The sequence below is a fragment of the Hypomesus nipponensis genome, chromosome 2, assembly GCF_054491055.1.
Source record: "Hypomesus nipponensis isolate SF chromosome 2, ASM5449105v1, whole genome shotgun sequence".
Classification (NCBI taxonomy): Eukaryota; Metazoa; Chordata; class Actinopteri; order Osmeriformes; family Osmeridae; genus Hypomesus; species Hypomesus nipponensis.
Window position 1 is genome coordinate 5,195,707 of NC_140362.1, and position 11,493 is coordinate 5,207,199.

The window sequence follows — 11,493 nt, forward strand, 5'->3', positions numbered from 1 at the left end:
GACAAACTTGGAAAAGAAGAGTGAACATTAGAATAATGTAGACAAACAGCAGGGTCTCACTAAAAGAATCATTTTCACACTGACATGGTTAAAAACGGAACGTGTTAGTGGTTCTTTTTTCTTACTGTTGGAAGGGATTTGTTTAGTGATGGGATCTTCTTTGTCACTAGAAGTTGAATTTATTTGATGGAGTGCTCTTGGTTAGTCATGATCCATGGTGCCGGTCTTCCGAGAGGGTGTTTGCTTTGTGGTGGCCTGCCTTTGTGCCCCACCCTCAGCCACCCTGGCCTCTCTCACCGTCGAGTGTTCCCCTTTCACAACTGCCAATCACCATCCAAGAGAAGTGACCACATCTGTGACCTGCTTAATGAGAAGGGAGAGCAATAAAGTGACAGTGAAAGAGGGGGGGAGAGAGAGATTGTGGGAGAAAAGAGTGAGAATAAAGAGGAAAAAAGTGGCAAGAAAATATGGACAAGATACGTTATCTTTTCATAGTTGTATTGTCCTTGCAACAGTATTTTCCCCAAACCTGTTGTGGTAGCATGTCCTCATGAAGGACATCTGTTTCCCATATCAACATGAAGGACCATGTAAAACCTCAGTCAGACAGTGATTGCAGCAATTATGAAAACATATGATGTATTGTTTAAGAGCCAGACATCACAATATTGGTGTTTTTCCCAGAATGATTCATGACTGTCATAACATTTCCTTCCGTTCAGTGTCAGAACACATTAATATCAAAATAATCCTGAAATAAAAAGGTTTTTTAGATTTTGGCTTTCCCCTCTGAGAATGTGCTTTGCACTTTGAACAACAGCTTTCATCAAACCAAATATTTTGTTGTTAATGGCGGCTGGCCATAGTTTCTCAGTTTCCAGTGTTAGGAGCAGCCCTCAAAGCAGACGATTACACACATCAAGACAGATACGTCTCCTCTCTCCGTATTTGTCCTCACTGTGTACGTCAGATTTTGTGTATTTGGGCCCACAAGTATTTCATCATTATCAATGTCACACTTAATGAGCTCTTCAACATAGAGGCAGTCCGGACAGAGATGTGACACGCTCTCTTTGTCCCGTTGAGAAGACCTCTGGCTCTTTCGGCCCCCTTGTCAGCGTGCAGCTGTTAGCTGTCTCTCGTCATCGCGTGGAGGACCGTAATCTACCGAACACTGTCTGTTGACCTCTTACTGCGGCTGCCTCTCGCAGCTGTGCGCTTTGAACTTTCAGTTGGCTCCGCAACCAATCAAGCTCCTTTTTTAAATCCGAGCTTGTGTTTTTCCCAGTGTTGTAGGAGCTGTGTCGACCGCGTTGAAATCAACCAGGTTTGTTGAAGAGCAGGCATGGGGTTTCCTTTGTTGGACAAAAGTACACAAGTGCCTAACTATTCTCTAGTCTGTATTATAGATACGTCCTACCAGCTTGCCTGCCTACCAGCTTGCCTGCCTGCCTTCCCGTCTGCCCATCTGTCTGTCTGTCTGTCTGTCTGCTGTAGGCCATCTGGACAGGGAATCAGTGGGATGGATCAGCCAGCAATGACCCACAGCAGGAACTCGGAACAAAGATACAGGAATACACCTTGGTGAAGGCTGGCTAATTGACAGAGAGGCCACATTGTTGAAGGAATCCATTGAAACTCTTTGATACGATGTCCAAACAGGGCAAGGTATACCCCCAGGACAGTGCCACAGACTCGGATGTTAATGCCAGCTCAATACGTTTTTGTTCAGCATTTTTGTTTATTATTTATCCAAGGCCAAAAAGCACAGACCTGTGAAGCACCTCCGTTTCAGCACACCATTATGATGAAAAATGCATAAATAATGACTTCACTTCTGTTTGAATGATCAAAATCCAGATGCAAAGCTTCATTTCTAGTCAAGCAGCACAGCTTCGATGTAGGACAGGTCCTTCCAACATTGGACAGTTTCACAATTGGAACAGAGTGGTTGCTTGGTGTGAAAATTTGTTTCCACAGACTCCTTTCATCAGCCCTGAGAGCAGAAGAAGAAAAATCTCCCTTTGAACAACTGCCTGGAGGTGACAGAATCTGAAACTGATTTACGTTGTCCGTTCCCACAAAATGTCTTTTTCAATTTGGGGACTATCAAGGCTGGAAACCGTTACTCAGTGAGTCCTCAAAAGAAACAGTTTGCAGCTGGGAGTCCAGTGCTGGGTAAGTCAAGAAGGGAAGAAGGGGGGGACGTCAAGGGAGAGAAACAAGTGCAATTGATTCCGTTGCGAATTCCCCTCAGTGTGATGCCATGTTTAGGCTGATGCACAGGAAACAAGCTCTCACCAGCCAGGAAATGAAGTGGCAGACAGAGACCAGCTTGTGTTTCCCCTCTTTGCTTTCAGCTGGACCTTGTTAGGGAGGAGACACTGGGGCTGCTGCTTTTGTTCACGTTGGGGCCCCTGGTAAACAACTCTGCTACATGTTTAAATAACGCTAAGTGCTTGTGATGGCTGACTGCTACGCTGCCATGGAGTCTTGGGTTTCTCAGACTTCCACACCAAACACCACCCCTCACCCTCCCCCCTCCTCCTACTCCATAACACTAAAGTAAACCTGTGTTACAAATGTTATATTTACTACCTTACTTATCTTATTTACTTAATATCTTATTTTTGAAGTAAACGTGTTGCACAGTAACCAGTTTTGGGGGAAATTTAGCTTAAACTTTTAGAATTGTAATTGGGTCACGGATGTTCTTATTTCATCCTTATCTATAGTGTCAGTTTTTACACCACATGAGCTTCACCACTGCCGTGTCAGTGAGAGAGAGACATGAGAAAGAGAAAGAGAGAGAAAGGAGAGAGAGAGGAGAGAGAGAGATGAATAGAGACATCCCCTAGTCTTAAGGAATCTATCACAACAGGAGTTAAAATACGACTGCTTGGGGATCATGTTGATAAACGCTCATGATAGCTTTGTTATGTGAGGAATGTTGAGACTTATCTGTGACATTGATCTGCGGCTTGCCGTCTACCTTGTATGAATCACTCTGCTCTGATAATTGCTTAACCAGCGGCAGCTGGAAAGAAACTGTTGCTCTCCTGTGCGCTCAAGGTGAGACAGGATCAGAGAGAAAATGCCTGCTATGTCTTACCTTGTTTTGTTCATCTGATGGTTGCACAGCTGGCCTTCAAATCCTTTTTTTCCCCAGGATTGAGAAAAGGGTTTTTACTCAAACATTCGGTGGGATGTTGACAATATGTTAGGCAGATGAATGATGATTGAGGATCTGTAATTGAAAATGGGAAATGTTTATTTATGTTTATTTATTTTCTCACTTAGCTCTCCAGATGGAATTATGACAGGATCTTCTGAAACACACATAAATCAACTCCAGGAATTTTCAACCCCACAAAACCAAACAAAGCCAATTATGGAATATGTTTGCATTCTAACGACACCTATGGGACCTGAGGATGGATTAGTTACCCTGCAGTCTCAACCTGAGTGTGGTCTTTGACACCCCAACACACACACACACACACACACACACACAGTGTGATGACAACAGTGGCACGGCTGGCCAAGTGGAAAGGAAGTCAAACACAAGACAATGCAAGCCCAAACTCAGCCGGATCAAAGAGCTTTCATGGAGGACTGGGCATCCTTCACCACCTTCACTGACTGTGTGAGACAGACCGAGCAAACAGTCACTAGTAACAAAACAGCCAGTCACTATTGACAGAACAGTGAGCCACAAGTAACTGAACTAGTCAAGGGTGATGTAACTTAGTGGTAGAGTGTTTGACTGTAGATCAAGAGGTTGTAGGTTCAAATCCCCACCACCATGTTGCTTAGGAGTAAAGTGCTACCAAATTGCAGAATAGTCAAACACTTAAATGTAAAAAAACATGTTCAATGTCGCCGTGCATCCGAAAGCTATGCTTTCCAGAGGGTTATTACACAGTGATAACAGCAAGAGGATGCAATCAAATTACAAACAGTATATAAACCTTCTCATGTGCATTGGCACAGTAAAGGGTCTTAAACGCGTCTGTTTCTCACTGACCTGGCCCACAGGAAAATCGAATTAAGCTGCTTCACAGCCCGGCAGTGTTTAATGTAAGTATGAGTGACTTTCCAATCTGAGGTCAGGACGGCTGACACCTGTTATAGACTGGGGCGGACTGACACTTCCTGTTTGCTGTTGGCAGCCCGAGGCTGCTGGATGTGCTGAGGTCAGAGTTGACCTGGTGCCCACACAAATACCCTGTTCATACTCTCCAAGGTGAAGGGCCATCGCTGTGCGTGTTGCTCTTCCATGACTGCTACTGACTTCTCATAATGAGTTCAGCTCCATGAAATATTGGAGGTATGTTTTTTGGACAGCAAAGTAGCGAAACGGTGTGAATTTGGTGTGTTTGTTTTTGTGCTTGTGTGGGTTCGCGTGCGTTTTTGTGAGTGCTCTTGTGTGTGTCTGTGTATGTATGTATGTGTGTGTGTGTGTGTGTGTGTGTGTGTGTGTGCATGCAATACTGTTCATGGAATATAACCCTACCCTGTTGACTGACCAAAATTGGTGTGGAGAGTGGTGTACATGTTAGGAATGTTTACTGTGTAAACTTGGTTTCTGCTCAGAGGGATGACAGGATCACTCAGTGTTAGTGAAAGACCTGGAAAACTGCCGTTCTGCTCTGCCCTGGAACACTGCTGCTCTGCTCTATCCGGGAACACTGCTGCTCTGCTCTGCTCTATCCTGGAACACTGCTGCTCTGCTCTGCTCTATCCTGGAACACTGCTGCTCTGCTCTGCCCTGGAACACTGCTGCTCTGCTCTATCCTGGAACACTGCTGCTCTGCTCTATCCTGGAACACTGCTGCTCTGCTCTGTTCTATCCTGGAACACTGATGCTCTGCTCTGCTTTATCCTGGAACACTGATGCTCTGCTCTGCTCTGCTCTGCCCTGGAACACTGCTGCTCTGCTCTATCCTGGAACACTGCTGCTCTGCTCTGCTCTGCCCTGGAACACTGCTGCTCTGCTCTATCCTGGAACACTGATGCTCTGCTCTGCTCTGCCCTGGAACACTGCTGCTCTGCTCTATCCTGGAACACTGATGCTCTGCTCTGCCCTGGAACACTGCAGCTCTGCTCTCCTCTATCCTGGAACACTGCTGCTCTGCTCTCCTCTATCCTGGAACACTGCTGCTCTCCTCTATCCTGGAACACTGCTGCTCTGCTCTCCTCTATCCTGGAACACTGCTGCTCTGCTCTCCTCTATCCTGGAACACTGCTGCTCTGCTCTATCCTGGAACACTGATGCTCTGCTCTGCCCTGGAACACTGCTGCTCTGCTCTGCTCTATCCTGGAACACTGCTGCTCTGCTCTGCCCTGGAACACTGCAGCTCTGCCCTGGAACACTGCTACTCTACTCTGCTCTATCCTAGAACACTGCTGCTCTGCTCTGCTCTACCCTGGAACACTGCTGCTCTCCTCTATCCTAGAACACTGCTGCTCTGCTCTACCCTGGAACACTGCTGCTCTCATCTACCCTGGAACACTGCTACTCTGCTCTGCCCTAGAACAGTAGTTGTTTACTCCTTACTCACTGAGCATAGTTCAGAGGATGCGTCAGGCCCGGCAGTCATATTTAGCACAGTCCAGAAGGTTTAACAGTATGTCTCAGCAGAGACAGCTCAGGAAACAGGCATATTGTAATCATCAGACTTTTCTCTGTAAAATTACAGTATATTCTCCCAAATGAATGTAGTATAGGTGTGTAATCAGGTGTACTTCTAATGCCTGAAGGCCTGGGCTGATAGACATCAATAAATCTACCCTTTAGCCACAGTACACAGGCTGTAACTGGGCTGTCATTTTTGATGCTCGTGATTATGGTTGTAGACAATGCACGGCCTGTAGAAAACCATCAAAGATAAAATGTACACGTCTGTGGTACATTCTTGGCTTGAGACTAGCATTTCATGGTTCTCCAACAAGGTTATTTTGTGACCCGACAAACTTTGTTTTTCTAACATTGTTCAATATCTAATGTAGTATTCAGACAAACCCGTAACCCCCTGATCCATAACTTCTGCTCACATTCTTCCGACATACAGCTCTCGAAAAAATTGACAGACCACTGCACCTTTTTCTTTCATTTAAAAAAAAGTTGAGAAGGACAATTTTGAGTGAGGAACAGAAGGGTAACATTTAAGATGCCACTGCAAATACTACCCTTCTGTTCCAATTATCCTCAACTTTTTTTTCATGAAAAAAAACGGTGCAGCGGTCTCTCAATGTATTATCAGAGCTGAATAATAACCCGATGGCTCAGGTCTTCTTATTCAACCCTCTGCATTTGAATCATTTGCTTTTTTGGTTTTATTAGGTAACATGTTTACACACTACTTTAGAACTCTCCACTGCCTTTCCTCATAATGGAGAACTGCGACCAGGTTGCTTTTAACTTGATTCCATCTGTTGGAGAGGGGTTAGAGAATGACTGGCAGAGGTCCTGCTCTCTCAGAGTTAGCGGCTCGCTTGAGGGGGCTTGTTACTATCAGGGGTGAAATACCCGCCCGTCCATCACCCCGACAGGCCTGACATCCATTCAGCCAAACCAAGGGAGCCCTGCCAGCAATCAAAGGGCTTTTCATTGAAGGAATCCAGCCCTGGCCTGTCATCACAGAGAGGCGTTCCCAGCTGTCAGTGGGAGAGCCCCCCCCCCCCCCCCCTAGCCCCCGCTCCCCCCCCCAGTACCCCTATGCTGCTCTCAACACACTCTTTCCCTCCATACCCCCCCAAAACATGCTTCCTCTGTACCCCCGCTCCCAACACACTCTCTCCATCTGTACCACCCCCACAGACCCCTCCCAACACTCTCCCCTTATGTACCAGCCCCCCCCCCCTCTCAACATGCTCTCTCCAATGGTACCCCCCCCCCAACACAGTCCACCCCTTAGTACTCCCCCTCCCCACACTCCCAAACTCTGTGTCCTGTTTGCCCTAAGGCATTGGTACATGGCACCATGGCTCCACCCTTTCTCCTCTCTCTCTTTCTATCTCTCCCTTTCTCTCTATCGACCTCTCTCCCTCTCTGTCGTTCTCTCTTTCTCTTTCTCTTCCTCTCTCTCCCTCACTCTCAATCTGTCTAATCTTTCTTTTTGCTACCCAAAATGAAAAATTTGGACAGAAAGCTGAGAAACACATGAAAATTTTTTGTGTCATAAGAATTCCTTTAAATAGTTTTGAGAATGTTGCTGTGATTGTGTCTTGCCACTGGAGGGGGCAAATCCCAAAGATAAAGAAACTGGCTTTGCAATGAATAAGCATCTGACTATGTATTACTAAAACCTGGCAAGAAACTTTACATTATAGATTCATGAGTAAACAAAAGCAGACCTACAATTACATGAAATTATTAAATAAGAGAAAATAAGTGAAGATACGGATGCAGGAAGAGAATGTTATTTGTGAAAGTTGTGAATGCTGTGAACCTCATTAGTCCTTTCCTTTCCATTAAAAATACATGTGTTTTTTTCTGATAAAGCTGTGTAATTAGAATTAGCCCTACAGTAGTGGTAATTCCTTTATGTCACTCATTGTTGTTTGCTTCTTTTAAAAACGTCTTCATTGCCAGGTCTATTAGAGATACTAGAGCCAGAAATGTGCCTGGACAAATCCCTTAAATGTACTAATTGGACCCCCAAAAAGTAATTAAATATACATATTTCTTATGGAAAAAAAGGTTAATAGGCTTTGTGAAGTGAAGCATTAAAGTCTCGCAACCACAAAAGCAAAATCCAGGATTAAGAACGCAATCAGAGTAGCTGTTTCCCCTGGAACCAGGTTGGCTCTTTCACTCCCCCTTTCTCTCGATCCACAGTCTTGTTGTTTCTAACAGAAATTCAACTGAAATGACTGCTGTATTGTTCTATGATCTCTGGGCCAGTGTGTGTCAGAGAGGAGAGAGGTGGCTGTGGCTGCAGGGTGTGTTTGGTGTGTGGGAGCAGCAACCTCTAGCCTTCACCTCTCCTCTCTTTTCATCTCACTCAACCTCCTCGGACGCATTTTCTGACCGGGTGGGTAGTGTGCACTGTGGGCTTTCGCAATGGACGCTGGGAGTCCGACGGCTTGTTTGTGTGGTAAAACAAAGAGAGGCTGGGGACCACAGCTTCAAGAGCTTAGCCTTTGTTCCTGGTGTTTTATAGCCCAGTCAAGGCAGTGAAGACCTAAACACACAGAAGCATGGAGACAAATGTTAAGCAATAGCATTCTCAGCATGTAAACATCCACTGAACCTTCTGGTATGGCAAATATTAGCTAAACGTCTCGAGACTAAAGTTATGTCTGACTAATCACTACAACTTGGGGTGTCGTTCCAGAGACTGATTGTGCAGAAGCAGAGATGAAGAGATAAAGCTGATGTGCATCGCTTCAAGTTTTGTTGGGAATGGTTTACGTAACCTTCCTGTCTCTCTTGAATGAATTATTCACAGCCATGTCAGAACAGCCTGGGTACTTTGATTATGACAGACAAGCAGACGAGGTACCATTTTAAATGGTAAAAAGAGAAAGCATGCATATATGCGTCTTCGCTGAATCTCTAAACTTGATTGTATTGCAGCAGAGGAACATCTTCAAACGAGTCTCTCTTTGTCTCTCCATAGCACACAAAGAGCTTTTGAACACACGGGCCCCTGAGTGCAGAAGAGAGAAGAAACAGAGAAAGAATGGGGATTTTTTTTTAAAGCCTTTGGCATTCTGAGAACCAGCCCGTTCCGCACAGAGAATATCTAAGTCAGACGGATCTGTGAGCAAGCATCCATTTCAACATTCTAAAATGGAACAGGTTCAAATTCAGCCTTCATGGGAAGGATGACCACGTCTCTACAGCCTCTGTGACTCTGGACAATAGCACTATGTTTTAGGATTACCCTTTTGGGGATGAGGGGGCGAAGTTAGAGCTTGAGCCATAGATTGAGTTTTATCAGGAATCATCCTTTGTTGACCCTGTGGGAATTTCAATCATGTGTTGTCTATTGGTTTCAGGGAAATATAATATTCCACATGATCCTCTAAATGTATTGGTTCCATATATTACAGTAAGATAGTGACACACATCCTTGTGAATATGAACTGAGATGAAGAGTTCATGGATCTGTTGATAAATCTGTAAAATATTATTTATTTAGTTTTCTCTCTTTGTGTGAGTGTTCAGAGAGCACATGGGGTTACCATATCAGTCAAGTGTATCACTGTGAAAATGTTTCAACTATGAGGTGAATGTCTCTATTCAAGTATCAGATAAATAAATAACCATAAATCCATCTCACATTTGTACTTTCATGGATAACCAACACAGAACACTGCTTTACACATGGTCTCCTATGATTTTAATCTAAGTGTACCGCAGACATTGTCATTGTCCATATTTCTGCTATGTCTTTTCCTCTTATGACTCGTAGTAATACAGTCCAGCTGTGTGTCCTTGAGATTCCGTTTTCAGAATGCTTGGAAAGATATGGTACATAATGTCCAGAACATCAATCTTATACGTTTTTCAACTAGCAAACTATTTCTGTTATCTGTGGTGAGTGCATGTTATTATAAAACTATTGTGATGCTTTTCCTGTTATTAAGCAAGTGTACATTATGTACCAGCATTATGATAAATAATTATGTTCTGCTTGAAAATTGTTTACAGGGCTACAATGGACTGCACTCATGAACAACATGTTGCTAAATTTACTGTATTGAGAGAATGCATGAATTAACATCAATAGGCTACTTAAGGAATATTTTGAAAGCGTTGCATTTACAAGGGTTTATTTCCTATGAAGGAGTTTCTAAATATAGGCACTGAGTTCATGAATGAAAGATTTGCGAAGCAGTTGTCCACTGGTACTGAAATGAGCCTCCAAATAGCCTTCATTATGTATGTACACTATTATCCATTTGCACAGGTTAGCAGAGGTTTGTGGTGCTTTATTTTCAGTCCGTCTCGCCTCGTAAAATGGTTCTGCATACAAATATGAGTATGAATATCATATAGTCATCTGATGTAAAATGATGTTTATTTTGATCCTGTAATTTCAGTCTGTCAGATAAACCCAACAAAAATGAGTGAGTGAAAGAGGAAAATAGAGTAGGTAAAAGATAGAGGGAGTGTGTGAATGGGAAACAGAGGGAGAGTGAGAGAGGGGAAGACAGAGGGAAAGAGAAAGAGAGAGAGAGAAATAAAGATCAAAGTAGTTGCATAGCCAGCCAGGCCCTGTATCTACAATGAGGATGGAAGACTCTCCTCCTCCCTTCTCCTTCCTGCTCTCCCCTGATCGGAGACCCCAAGGAGAATACACTCAATCCCTGTTAAATTATAGATTACAGCCCAGCTCTGGCTTTGGCTATGGCTGGGCGGCTGGCTGCTAGTGTGTCAAACCAGCCCTCAGCTTCTCTCTACTGTCTCACCTCACAACCTCATTAAAAACAACATCAAACACTCTCTGCTGAGGAATAAAAGGCAATGGTTATAGACACACCATGAATATGTAAATATTTTCTCATGCATACAATATACTCCCTGCTGTACAAAATCTGGCTGTATCTCTATTGTTGCGTTCATGAAATGCTGAAATGGCTAATACAATGTGAGATGTTTTTTCCTCAAATGTAAACATATATTCTCACCTTAAGGAGAAATAATGTGTGAAACATCCTGTATAAAAGATGAGGTTCTCTGGTAGGAAGTGTTCCACCTCAACTGAGTACTGTTGGGAACATTTGCAGACACTGTCTGTGCCTCTTGTAGCAAAGACTGTGATCAGAGACTGGATTTGAAGAAAAGTATTAGCACACCTCCTTAGACTCCCTAGACTCTTGGGACTCCCTAGAACTTTGCAATGAAGAACACAAACAGACATCGGCAATAATTTATCAGGCTACGCAGCACAACAAAATAGTAGAAGGCTATCTGAATCCAAAGCACCAAATCTGAATCCAAAGGCCTGTGAGACGAGTCCACGAGATAAAGTCCACCTTAATGAATGAAAAAGACAGATGTGAGAAGGAATGCAATGCAGAAGACAATTGAGGCAGCTGTGGTAGTGTGGTCAGCTGGTGACTGACCTGCAAAGCTCTGGTGGGAGTTAGCCTCTCTCCTCAGCAGCAGAGGAGGGTGGGAGTCTCCTGCTTCTGGCTCTCTACCTCTACCAAATGATTGTGCTCCAGGTCATGCATCCTCACAGGGATGGAGGTCAGACCTAGGGGGGGAGTTGGTGGGATGACCTGACTCCCTGCCTGGGCAATGTACTCCATGTTCCAGACGACCGTGACTGCCTCGGTGTTCCATGACAAAACGGAGGTTGCGTATGTCACAGCCATATTAGTTGACATTTTCTTGACCGCATCAGCCTTCAGTGATGCTTTTGTCATTGAATAACACTCTTTGCCTGGGCTGTTCTGAACTGACTCAACAACGTCATCCACCTCAAGAGAGGCACAGCACAAGAAGCAGTGAATCATGCACCGAAAACAACA